This window comes from Miniopterus natalensis, chromosome 22, assembly GCF_054644295.1.
Source record: "Miniopterus natalensis isolate mMinNat1 chromosome 22, mMinNat1.hap1, whole genome shotgun sequence".
NCBI classification, from domain to species: Eukaryota; Metazoa; Chordata; class Mammalia; order Chiroptera; family Miniopteridae; genus Miniopterus; species Miniopterus natalensis.
Window position 1 is genome coordinate 2,065,322 of NC_142102.1, and position 12,845 is coordinate 2,078,166.

Here is a 12,845-nt window from a genome sequence, read left to right on the forward strand (position 1 = left end):
TTCGCCCTTCTAGGGACACTTCTACCCGGCAAGGTCACTGAGTGCCTCCAGGGTGACGATTCAGTGCTCACTTCCCAGTCTTCCTCCCACTTGACCTGTCAGAGCATTTCTCCTCTCCCTCCCCTGGGAGATGCTCCTGCCCTTGTCTCCCACGTGCCTGGGCTTCCCTTCCACCCCACCCAGTCCCCTCAGTGACCTCTGAGCGCTGGAGGGTCCCCAGGACCAATCCGGGGCCTCCTCTCTGCTCGATCCACACCCACACTCTTGTTGATCTCATCCAGTCTTGTGACATTAAATCCGTCCATATGCTGAGAGTCCCAAATTTACATCTTAGCTCAGGCTCCTTTCCTGAACGCCAGACTTGTGAATCCAGCTGCCCACGTGACACCTCCCCCTGGAGGCCTAATGGACATCTCAGTACAACAGATGCCAAGCTGTCCCCATTGTCCCTCCCAGCACTGTTTCCCAGCTCATTAAATGTCACTGCAGCCTTCAGATGCCTGGGCCGTAGAGCCAGAGGCAGCCTTGACTCCCATCGTCTCAGCTTCTCCATCTCACTGCTCCAGAATCCCACCTGGTCACCCCCTGCACTGCCCCGTCCTCTCCCCACTGCATGGCTGCACCAGCCCCCAGGCCTCCTACCCTGACCCCCACACCTGCCACTGAGGTCTGTCTCCACAGAGCAGCTTTAAACCTCAGATCAGAGCGTGTCACTCTTCTGCCTGGAACCTCCAACGTCCTGTTTCACTCCGAGTAAAACCAGGAGCCCCTCCCCTCTGACTTCATTTTCTGGACCTCTCTCCTGCAAAGGCCCACCTTCTCCACGTGGGGACACCCCGTTTAGCACTGGCCATGCTCTTGCCACGCAGGGCACCTTCCACGGTCACTGGAACGCATTGCTTCTCGCCTGCGCCCCTAGCGGGGAAGCCTGCACGCTCAGGGCTCCGTGGGCCTCCCTCACCTCTGGGTTCCCTGGCTTGGGTCTCATTGTAAGTGGGGGAGTAGGTTGGCGCAGTGACAGTCTACACTCAAGGGCCGTCTGGGCCCTCACTCACCTCATCCTAGTCCTGGCCCTGCTGGAACAAAGGTCACTTCTCGCCCCCTCTGCCCCAGTGTCCTCACAACCCCAAGACCTTTGCTTGTGGGTTTCCACCCAGGAAAGGTCCCTCCCCCTGGCCACCAAGGTGTGTGCTTGCAGAGACTGTGTGGCAGGCCTGGTTTCTTGCAGAGAGAGGCACCCCCCCCACACACACACACACCCCCCCTTGCTGACTCAGTCCCCTCCTGACTCTGCTTCCCTGTGAGCATTTCTCGCATTGGCTAGAACCTAGAATCTTAGGCCTTTGTCAGACGTTTGGATTTTAAACCACAACAAATAATACATTTTACTTCACTACTTGGGACATACAGACATTGTAGACCTCAAGCAGAAGTTTCAGGACGTGATTTCTTACACCCATTAGAGGCAATGCATTCTGAATAGTGCACGGCTTCATTCTTCAGGTTCTCGTTGCTGCCCCATAAGTCGACTTGGTGCTCTGCCTGTGGGTCCCCAGCCGTGTGTGAGCAGCGGCTCTGGGCTGGAGGGGGCCCTGGGACTGGCCCAGGGCATATCAGTGAATTCGCCAAAGAGCCAAAGCTGGAACCCCGTCCTCTGAGTCCTGTTCTGTGGCTTTTTTAGGCTCTTATCATTAATTTTAAGGATTGTGCCATTGTGGTTTATTTAAATGACCCCAGGAGGAACATCAGCTCAGGTAAAGGAATTTTATTGTAGCTGCCCACCTGCTCTAGTCAGGGAAACGCACCTTTCGTGGGTAATTAAGAGGGTGTAAGAAGCTGGTTTTTATAGTTATTGATTTAACTGTAGATAACAATGAATAAAGTAAAAAATGCGGTTCCACCTGTAGGAGCACATGAGGTATTTGAGCGAGAAAGGGCGTTAATTACCCAGGTGCCAGGGAGAGCAAGCACTGAGTGAGCAAGGTCGAAACCGTTACCAAGCGCCAGCGCCGTGATTGAGGAGTTGTTCGTTACTGCAGCACAACCCAGCCTGTCCTGACCGATCCAGGAGGAACCTGAAAATTGTTCTAAATGCAGAAGTCCGTGAAAATGAAAATGAAAATGTAGCATTTGGGGTAGTTCCATAAGCTCCTTAATACCTCAAAGTAATGAACCCCCGGGATATCACAGAGGATTTTTGAGACAGCTAATGGGCTGCATTTTCCTGTTGGTAAGGCTCTTGCTGAAGAGCCAATTATCGGATGTTAGTAGTTTCGTTTTGCCAGGAGCACAGAGCTCTGGCTCGTGACTGCCCACAGCCCGTCGCCCACCTCGGGAGGAGCTGAGAGCTGCTGAGAACCCGGGCTCCGTGTAGCTCGGCCCGCAGGGAACGGCTTCTGTGCTTTCCAGTCCCAGCAGATCCAGGCCCATTTAGAGGGTAGGAGACACCCCCAGACCCTGTAGACCTCATTCTACTTCCAAAGCAAGAGGGTCATTTTTAAAAAATGATTCCCAGCTATTTGTGAAATCAGAATATCAGAACATTTCCCAGTTGGCTGTGGTCAGTTCCATTTTAGTCATTCAGTAAAATGTATTATTGTACTGAATTCATTCAGTAAATTCAGTAAATACTGTATTCAGTAGTGAAAATACTATTCATTAAACACATCTTTCTGTTGTTTATTCTCACCCAAGGGTATGTTTTTATTGATTTTTAGAGAGAGAGGAAGGGGGGAGAGAGAGATCAGTTGCCTCCGGTGCACACTCTGAACGTGGGTTGAACCCATGACCCTTCGGTGCACAGGACAATGCTCCAACCAACGGAACCATCTGGCCAGGGCACAGATCTTTCTGTTCTAAGTTTAACTTTCAATTATAGAACTTTTTAAGTATTCACATAAAGCAGAGAGAATTGTATTGTCAGTTCTTGTTATGGGCTGAATTGTGTCCCCCCAACAAGTTTATATGTTGACGTCCTAACCCCCAGGACCTCGGAATGTGCCTGTATTTGGACATAGGGTCTTTCAGAGATTATTAAGCTACTCTGAGGTCGTTAGGGAGGCCCCAACCCAGTATTACTGCTGTTTGTATCAGAAGAGGAGATCAGGACACAGACACACGCAGAGCAAGGACTGTCTACAAGTCAAAGAGGGAGCCAGTCCTGCTGACATCTTGACCTTGGCCTTCTAACCTCCAGAATTGTGAGGCAGTGGCTTTGGGTTGTTATAGCTGCCTGGGCTGTGGTTCTGTGTTACGGCCGCCCCAGCTGACCAACACTGTCCCTGGACTGTCCTCCAGCTTCCCCGTCTTCAATATTTCAACATTTCCATAATCTTCATTATCCGCGGCAGAGAAGTGGAGACGGCGCCTGCCCTTGTGAAGCATGCTGCCTGTGGGAACTGGACACAGCCATGGGGAAGAGTTGTAATTAAGAGCACTTGGGCCCTGGCTGGTGTGGTTCAGTGGTTAGAGTGTTGACCAGCTCACTGGAAGGCCGAGGGGTCGATTCCTGGTCAAGGACACGTACCTGGGTTGCAGGTTCAATCCCTGGCCCTGGTCGGGATGCGTGTGGGAGGCAACCAACCGGTGTGTTTCTCTCACATCAATGTTTCTGCCTCTCTCCTGCCCCCCCTCCCCCTCTCTCTCTCTTTCACTCTAAAAATCAGTTAACTTTGATTTTTAATGCTCGGGGGAAGATTAACAACAACAACAAAAGAGAGCCCTTGAAATTTTCATGGTTCCATGACGTCTGTACACCTTAGACACTTCCATCAGAACACAGAACCCAGCCAGCCTTGCAGGAGGCGCATGAACTCGCAGGGCCCTTGGGTGAACCTGAGCGGTTGGGCTCAGCGTCTAGGGACCAAGGCTTCAGGCGGTAGATGGGTTTGTAGCGTAAGTGGACAGAAAACGGAGGGAGGCGTGTGGCCCCAGGCCAGCCAAGCCCATCACTCTGACTGGGACTCAGGCCACCTCTGCGAGAAAGCCGACCCCAAAGGGAGCCATCCTTTCACGGTGGAGAAATGGGGAGCAAGGAATCACATTGAGAAGTGATTCACTTGCTTACAGATGGTTCATTCAGCGAGCTTTTAAATACCAGATCCCCCCAGGCATTTAAAAATACCCAGTTCACTCGGAAACATTATGCTGAGCGAAAGACACCAGACGCAAAAGACTGCATGTCGTGCTGTTCCGATTATGTGAAGCTTCTCGAAGAGGCCTGATTATAGGGAGAGAAGGCAGATGAGCAGTTGCCCAGGTCTGGGCATGTGATTGGGGGTGGGCTGCAAACAGACATGGGGGGTATTGGAGGTGAGAGGGGTGTTCTACAACTGCGTCTTGGGCATGGTTGAGCCATTGTCACATTTGCTGAAAATCGTCACCACTTATAACGGGTGAATGGCGTGGTATGTAAATTCTACCTTGATTCAGCTGGAAAATCAAGGGAGTCTTCCTGGAGGAAGAAGTCTCTGAGCAGGAGGCCTTTGGGGAAGGAGAGATGGCGGAGAGTGTTCCAGGTGGAGGAACCACCATCCTGGGAGGAGACAGAACTGAGATGAAGGGAAAGAGATGGCGGTCGCCAGTGAGAGTGTCAGGGAATCGAGCGGCCACCCAGTGATTTTCAACTTGGGTGCACGTTCCAGCCGCCTGGAGAGCATTTTTGAAGAATAGGTGCCTGGACTCTGTTCCTGGATATTTCTATTTAATTGGTCTGGGGTAGATCCCAGACGTAGTATTTCTTTTTTGAAAGGTTTTTTTATTGATTTTTTAGAGAGAGAGGAAGGGAGAGGGAGAGAGAGAGAGAAACACTGATGTGAGAGCGAATCATTGTTGGGCTCCCTCCTGCGTGCCCCCTACCGGGGATCAAGCACGCAGCCCGGGCGTGTGTCCTGAACCGGGAACCGAACTGGTGACCTTTCGGTGCACAGGATGGTGCTCAACCAACTGAACCACACCGGCCAGGCCAGACGTAGTTGTGTGTTTTTTTTAAATATATTAAAAAAAAATGATATTGTAATTACATCATTTCCTTTTCACTTACCGGCTGGAATGATTCTAGAAGGCGCATCCCTCCCCTCTCCTGTGTGGTCACCCCGGGGGACAGTTCAGGGAGAAAAGGCCGGGGGAACACGTGATCCTCTCACTTCATCGGCTAGATCGGAAGGTGATGAATGTTTCCCAGCGGCTCCCAGAGGCCCCAGTTAGCTGTCACCGTGGCTTTAACCTGTTGTGAGCTCCGGGCCTGCGGCATCCCCGGTAGGTTTCAAACTGCGCGGTCCTTGGCGTCATCGCAGCTCAAGCGGGAGGCCAGTGGGAGGGTCTTCAGCTTGGCCCTTCAGCCCCGGTCCCCTCGGACGGCTCCCTTGCCTTTTTGAACGAAGTAGCTTTACTTTGCCAGACCTTTCCCACTGGCTTTTTCTGTTTGTGTTTCTCTTTTCATTGTTCCGGACTCATTGGGCTCTAGCGATTATAGGATCTTCTTTAAGCGCTTCCACCGCTCCCTGGACAACCCAAGGACTCTACGTACGGACATTGGTATTTTTCTGAAAGCTCCCCAGGAGGTCTCCGTGGCATCGGGGTCGAATGGGTGGGGTGGTGGGTGCGTTGAGGACATGGACAGCATGTAGGGGACAGAAGACCAGAGTCTTCAGTGGATGAGGGACTGAGGAGAGCCCCTCAGGGGTCGTCAGGTTCCTATTTTAAGACACAGTTTCCTAATTCTGTTTCTGTTTTCTTTGGTCTGCTGTGGGGACGCGGCATTTTCAATTTGTAGGTCCTTTTGGGATTGGGGAGGGGGGGTCCCTTTTGCCAGGGACGCTGCTGTCATCCAGGCAGGATAGGAATTGGAATGAGCAGGGCCGGGCGCAGAGGGACGAGTCTGGGGCTCCCAGGCACTGGCTCCCTCCACGCGAGGGCCTCCCCCCGTCCCCAGCACACTGCTGCGATGTCATCGAGTTTTCCCAGCATCGCAGGACAGACGGGGCGGAGGTTTGCGGGGGGCCTTCCAGACCCGTGCTCGGAGGCGCAGGGCCAGCAGGCGGCACAGCCAGCGCTGAACTCGGGTGTGTCTGACGTGTGTGTCCAGCAGCAAGGGGAGGAAGGCCCAGACCTCGTGGACCACATTATCGGGCCAGATAGGGTGGCTTTAGAATAGAAATCGAGAGGAAGCGTTGTCTTCAACGGGGTCATATTTTTTTGGGGGGTGGGGGTGAGTCGATAGGCTCTTTTTATTGTGAAATGATTATTTTATTTTTTTAAAAAATATATCTTTATTGATTTCAGTGAGAGGAAAGGAGAGGGAGAGAGAGACAGAAACATCCATGATGAGAGAGTCATTGATCAAGCCCACAACCCGGGCCTGTGCCCTGACTGGGAATCGAACCCCGGCCGGGCGTGAAATGATTTTAGATTCGCAGGAAGGTGCAAAGAAAATATTCAGGGAGATCCCGCTTCCTTCACCTATGTTCACAGCCCCAGCGGAAACGCCTCGCGTAACCACACGCGGCAGTAAAGCCGGGAAGCCGACACCGGTGTCGTCCACGGACTTCTCCAGGCTGCGTCACCTGGAAGCTCACTGGTGTGCGTGTGGCTCCGTGCAGTCCCGTGTGTGGCTTCCTGTGACCACCACCACACTCATGACGCTTAACGGTACTGTCGCCAAAAGACTGTCTTGTTGTCCGTTTGTGTTCACGGACACGCGCACCCCCCCCCCCCCCCATTTCTGACCCTTGTCATGAGCCGACCTAGCCTGTCCTCCAGACCCGTAGCTATTTCACGAGTGCCCGACAAGGGGCACCTCGCGGTCCGTGCCCTTCCGAGACTGGCTTTCATCGCCCAGCATCACTCCCTGGAGGTTTCTCCGCTTCGTTTCAGGGACCGAGAGTTCATTCCTTTTCATTACCGCCTAGTACTCCCTGGTAAGCGCCCATCTGGGTAGTTTCCGACTTGGGGCTCTTACGAACGAAGCTGCTGTGAACACGCATGTGCAGGTTTCTGTGCGAAAATAAGTTTGGATTCACGTGGGAATAAATGGCCAGTTATCTGCAGTGACTGGGTCATACGGTAAATTCACTTTTAGTTTTAAAGGAGCTGCCAGACTGTTTTCCACGGCGGCTGTGCCATTTCATACTCCTGAGGGAATGTGCGAATGATTGTTTCTCTGCATCCCCTCCCGCACCAGGCGTTGCCAGTGTTTTTTATTTTAGCCGTTTTGATAGGTGTGTAGTGATATCACACTGTGTTTTACCTTGCGTTTTTCTAACGGCCAATAATATTGGACGTTTGTTCGTGTGATTACTTGCCATCTGTATATCCTCTTATGTGAACTACCTTTCCTGCCTTTCGAGCATTTTCTAATTAAAATTTTCCTGTTCATTTGGAGGGATCTCACATATCCCAGATACAAGTCCTTTTGCTGGGTATGTGATTTAGAATATTTTCTCCCAGATTATGACTTTACTTTCATTCAGCTTTTCATTTTCACGCGGTCCAATTTATCAGCAAAGATGCTCCTGGTGTCTTATCGTTTGGACGCTGTACGATTCTGGGAGCCCTGTGCCGGGACCTGGGGCAGAGACCAGCATTTTCACCATTTCACAAGAGCCATTTGGATTGAGATAAAATTTAATTGATATCGTTTATCATCTCCCAGCCTACGTTTCAAATAGCTCTTGATAGATAGTTATCATAAGTACTGGAAGAAAAATGCAGATAAATTCTTTTATAATCTGGAGTGGAAAATTATGATTCGAAATTCAAGAGCACCATAAGAAAAGAGTGAGTGATAAATTCAGTTGCATTAGGGGGGAAAAACCTTCCTACGGAGGGTGAGGGGAATCACCGTAAGAAGAGTGGAAAACCAAATCATAAACCAGAAAAACTAATTGCAACGTAATCACGAACAAAGCTTATTTCTTTAAAATACAAAGGCGAATGCGGGGGGGGGGGGGAGTGAAATGGGGGACACCTGTAATAGTGTCAACAACAACGAAAAAGCTAATAAAAAATAAAAGAGGAAGCCAGTAGGAAGTGGGTGAAAGATCTGGACATTCAGTTACAGAGAAATAAGTGCAGGTGGCCTTTCAAGTGTCTGCAGCGATGTTCAATGCCTCGTGTAAGAGAAATGGGAATGAAAATGGAGCCAGGACACAAAATGCTAGTTCGACAGCCGCCTCTGCCATTTGGCCGGTTCCTAGGTGCCTGTTTCTGGCTCCTGTCCAGGTGGCGTCTCCGGAAATGACCCGCGTGGTGGTGGTTGGTTTGTGTGTAGGTCTGCTCTGCAGCAGCCTCCCGGAGAGTCGCTCGGATTTTGCCCCGTGGACAGCATGTTTCCTGCAGACAGTGCCGGTTGGACCTCATCCTTGCCAGCCTCCTCTGTTTCTGCTGCGATGCCCAAGGCCCCGCGCAGCGGAGGGACTCTGGTCCCTGCTCGTGAGCAGGGGCGGGATCTGAAGTTGGGCCCTGGACTCCAAGGCCCTGTCTTGCTGCCTCTTGCTACCTTGGGGTGGGGGGTGGGGGGGGAGTCCTGGGACTTGAGGTGGCAATGGCAGGGAAGTTTAGGGACATCATGACTTTGGGATCGTGTCTGAGCTGGTCCTTGACTGGCTGGGAAAACAGGAGGCAGAGGGGGGCCCTCGGGCGTCCTGGTCCTGAGTGGCTGGGCACGGGGACCATTGCTGGGCATGGGGGCTCCTGCCTCGCCTGCACCACCCGCTGCCGTCACAGGTGCCTCCGACAGTGCGCACATTTCCCCGCACCATTTGCGTGTGTCACCGCCCTCCTCCTGTCCACAGGGGCCAGCGGAGTGTGGCGAATGATGGGAACACAGAGAGACGATCCGAATTCTCAGCAGTAATTTTCCCGAAAAGTCAAGGTCCAAAGGAGAACACCAAACGGGTGGCCAGAGCTCCTCTGTCGCCTCAACCCAGTGTGTGCGTGTTCCTTTTCAAAGGACAGCAAGCCCGGAATATATTAGATGCCACTGTCGCTTCAGGTGTCGGTTCTCGGGGAGAAAAGTGATTGTGGCGGTTAACGTGGATTTGGGACGTGGTCCTTCTCTGAGTAATTTGAGGACAGTGGCACATGTGGTGATATTCTGGGTCTAGGCTCTTAAAGAAGACGGAGAGTAAATGGTCTTGAGTCGTTCTGCCGTGGTTCTTCGGTGTGGATACCGACCAGGTCGGCCAGACTTCCCTGCTTCCGACTGTTACCGGGTCAGTGGACTCGGACCAGCTCGGCCACTTCTAGGGAATGGAATGCAGGTCTGCTTGTCCTGGAACCTGAAGGAAACAGACAGACAGACAGACACAGCCGTGACGTGGACCCGATCCTGGCTCCCGGGCAGCCCGCCCTCTTCTGATGGCTGGGAAGAGCAGTGGAGGAAGTGGGTCACCCCGGGTGCTGCCAGACACCCCCTACTCCCCCCCCCCCCCCCCGTCACACACACACCTGCAGAGCCCACCAGGGACGTGCTGGCCCTGTCTTAGCCTAAAGACGTCTCCCTATTTTACGATGTTAATCGAGCCCATCCTTCTGGCCCCCTCCCTGCCCAGTCAAAACTTCCCGTGGTTCTCTACCCCGTGGACAGGACTTTCCTAAGTTCCCGTGTCCCCGGAGAGGAGCCGTTCCCCAGTCGCCCACAAGAGTGTTGTGCATGCCTGTCCTGTGTCCGTCTTTTACGATCCACCGCTTGGGACGGCTCACCAGAGTGTTGACCTAACCCAAGTCTTTCGGATTAAATTTTTACTCTAAAATATTCACCCTGCCAAGAGGTAAAAAGAAGAACCCGCAACCTGCTGAAGGTAGAGACTGTTGCGTGCTCTCCCTCTCTGCGCAACCAATTATGCCAGAATTAGGGGCGTAAAAGTCAACATTTATTGTCTTGGAATCAGTGGGTGAGGGTCTGGAGCTCAGCTGGATGATCCTGGCTCAGGGTTGAGACTTGGGCCAGGGCGACTGTCATCTGAAGGCTTGAGTGGGGCCGGAGGAGCCGCTTTGAGATGAACCTCACGGGGCGGCTGGCAGGAGGCCGCAGGTGTGGCCCGTGGGGCGCTCTCCACGGTGCTGACCAGGTGTCCACACAGGCGGCCTTGGGGCGCTCTCCGCGGTGCTGCTTGAGCGTCCGCACAATGTGGCAGCCGCTTCCCCCAGGCCCGAGGGGGCATCGTGACCGCACGTCATGACCTGGTCTCGCTAGTCGCACGTCGTCGCTTCTGCCTTAGTCTGTTCACTAGCGGCAAGTTACTGCGTCCAGCAGTGTCAAAGAATTTGTGAACGTATTTTAAACCCTCACAATTCCCGAGATAGTCGGAGCCCCTGCCCGATGGCACCCCCTTGTCTCCCCCACACAGGTAACCACTGTTAGAGCCCGGTGTGTGCGTGTAACACCGTGTGTGTACGTTCACCTGCACCTGTCATTTTTGCATGTGTCAGTGATACCAGATAGTACGTGATTTTCCGAAACTTGCCCTCTTTGGCCTCACGTTATATTTGTGAGATTTACGCGTGTAAAAGCGTAGCTGTAGTTCACACCTTCCTACCGCTGGGTGTTAGGTCATTGTAGGAACGTAAAGCTGTCTGTCTGTCTTCTATCGCTGGACGTTTCGGTGGTGTCCACTTTCTCGCCACCATGCACAGGGCTGTTAGGAAGACTCGTGTGTGTGACCGTGAGCCAGATTCGTCAAGAATATTTAGCAGGGGTTGGAATTGCTGCAGGAGAGAGCACACGCATCTTCAAATGGACCAGAAGCAGCCGAATCGTGTTCCCCAGTGGGTGGGATAATGCCCATTCCCATTGGTCTCACGTATTTATTATTCTGCGAATTACTGGTTCACACCTATCGCCCCTTGTTCAATTTTCTTATGGATCAGCCTGATCCTTCATTTGGCTCATCTATTAGAAATATCTTTTCCTACTTCTTCCCACCAACCTAGTGTAGGAGCTGAGAGCGGGGATTCTTGGGCCACCCTGCCTGGCCCGGTGCTGGGCTCAGAGCCAGTGAGGGACACGCACACACTCATGCACATGACAGCCAACCCCCAAGGGCCTCCCCACGTCTCTGTGTTCACGGCACGTCTTCAGGGTGAACCATCTGTGCAGAGGGGCAGGTCATCACAATAACAGCCCTGCTTTAGCCAGCGCACGCCCGAGGGGTCCCGGGAGGGAGGGGAGAGGGCCCTGCAGCCCAGAAGAGGAATTTCATCTCTTTCTTTGGAGAAAATGGAAAGTGGCGCTGGGCCCAAGTGGTAGTGACCTTGCCCTCGAGTTAACACGCTGCGGGAGAAATTAGAGCAGACAGACATGGGGAGAATGCTAATGAATTGGGGGGATGGGAGCCCAGGGCCCGGTTCCTCCGCAGGCCGCCAGGGGCGTGGCGCGAGGCGTATAAACAAACACCCAAGCCCGGCTCTAAATCGGGTTCGGATGCCGGCCTGGCTCTGCGCGTGGAAGAGGGTTATGTAAGGTGCGGTGCTCTGATGTCCTTCCAGAGGATCCCCGGCCTCAGCAGGGAATCTGTGGAGCGTGGGGGGTGCTCAGGCTGCAATGAATGACACTCTGCCCTTTCCAGAGACCTACAGACTGCGGGTGGGCAGCCCCAGGGGCGGCGGGGAAGCTCGCCAGCCGAGCCCACAGCCCGGGTCCGAGTTTCCGGGGGAAGGTGGCCTCCCGGGCAGATGGGCATCTCAGAGCCCTCAGCGCTCGGGGCAGCCTATCCGTGTTTCACTCTCACATGGATGTTTCTCTGTCTCCCTCCCTCTTTCTCTAAAAAGCAATAAAAATAAATTAAAAAAAAAAAGACTAATAAGTTCCCATCTCCTTGCACTACTCCAGGCCCCCGTGGACTCCTGCTCCAGCCCGGGGCCTGGCCCTGAAGCCCCTGAACCCCCTGAACCCCCTGAACCTGTGGGCCTCTCCCTCCCGTTCACATTTACAAAGCTCTCCGTGTTTAAGAGAAGCGGGAGGCCTCTTTCCTGTTCTGTCTATGAAACCACCTTGTCCGAGAGGCGGGGTGGGCTGTGCACCTGGGCAGGGAAATGAGAGGGGCCCGCCTTTTCCATTCCTCTAATCTCTCCTCCGCCCCCTCCCGCCCCACAGGCACACCCTCCTCGTCTGAAAGTGTCCCCGGTGCCGGTTCCGCGAATCAGTGGGGTCAGCTTTGTGTGGGAACATGCATATTCATGAGGGCTTTGAGGAGCCTCATTGGCATGCGGGCAGTCCCTCCTTCCCGATGAAACAGAAGCCCTTCCCTTTATCTGTCCAACACCGTGTTCTTAAGGCAATAATTACTCAAGGAAAGGCTGAAGCAACATTTTAATTATTTGTTTCCGGTAATTTCTGGTCGTCTCGTTAGAATTATAATCGGCTCCTTTTTACAAAACCTCTCACTCACTCACATTTTATACTTGGAGCTTTCTGCGAGCACCTGCATCATTCCTGAAACCAAAGTAACTGTTTCTTTTTAATTCTGTTTTATTCCAGGAAGACTGCGACGCCAGGAGGTTTTGCCGGACGTTCCCGAACCACTCGTCTTTGGTAAGAAATACGGGCCTCGAGTGGAGCGAGGTTTTGCTCCCGATGCGTGGGCCGTGGACTTGTCATACGGAGGGAGGTGCGCTTCAGGCGGGCCGGGGCGGGCTCATGGCTGCTCCCTGGGCAGCTGTGTGTGTGATTTAGCACTTGCCCCAGCGCCAGGCGTCCGGGGCTGGGGTTTCATTCACGGCCCAGGACCCGGTGAGCCCCGGGCTCACTGCCTGGGTGGGACCCCTGTCCCCACCCTCCCCAGGGCAGTAGCAGCCCGCCCACCCCTTCTTGTTATGCTGGTGCTTCTGTAAGTCATGACCCTCGC

At 53.3% G+C, this 12,845-nt stretch overlaps 1 protein-coding gene across 1 annotated transcript in view; it reads left to right on the forward strand.

Moving 5' to 3' along the window:
- The first annotated feature begins 12,260 nt into the window (after positions 1-12,260).
- The window catches only part of APBA2 (amyloid beta precursor protein binding family A member 2), a 37,116-nt gene continuing 36,531 nt past the window's right edge, over positions 12,261-12,845 (forward strand). Inside the window, exon 1 of the mRNA XM_087829219.1 lies at positions 12,261-12,532. The gene's annotated coding sequence lies outside the window, so the exon portion shown is untranslated. The remainder of the gene's footprint in view (positions 12,533-12,845) is intronic.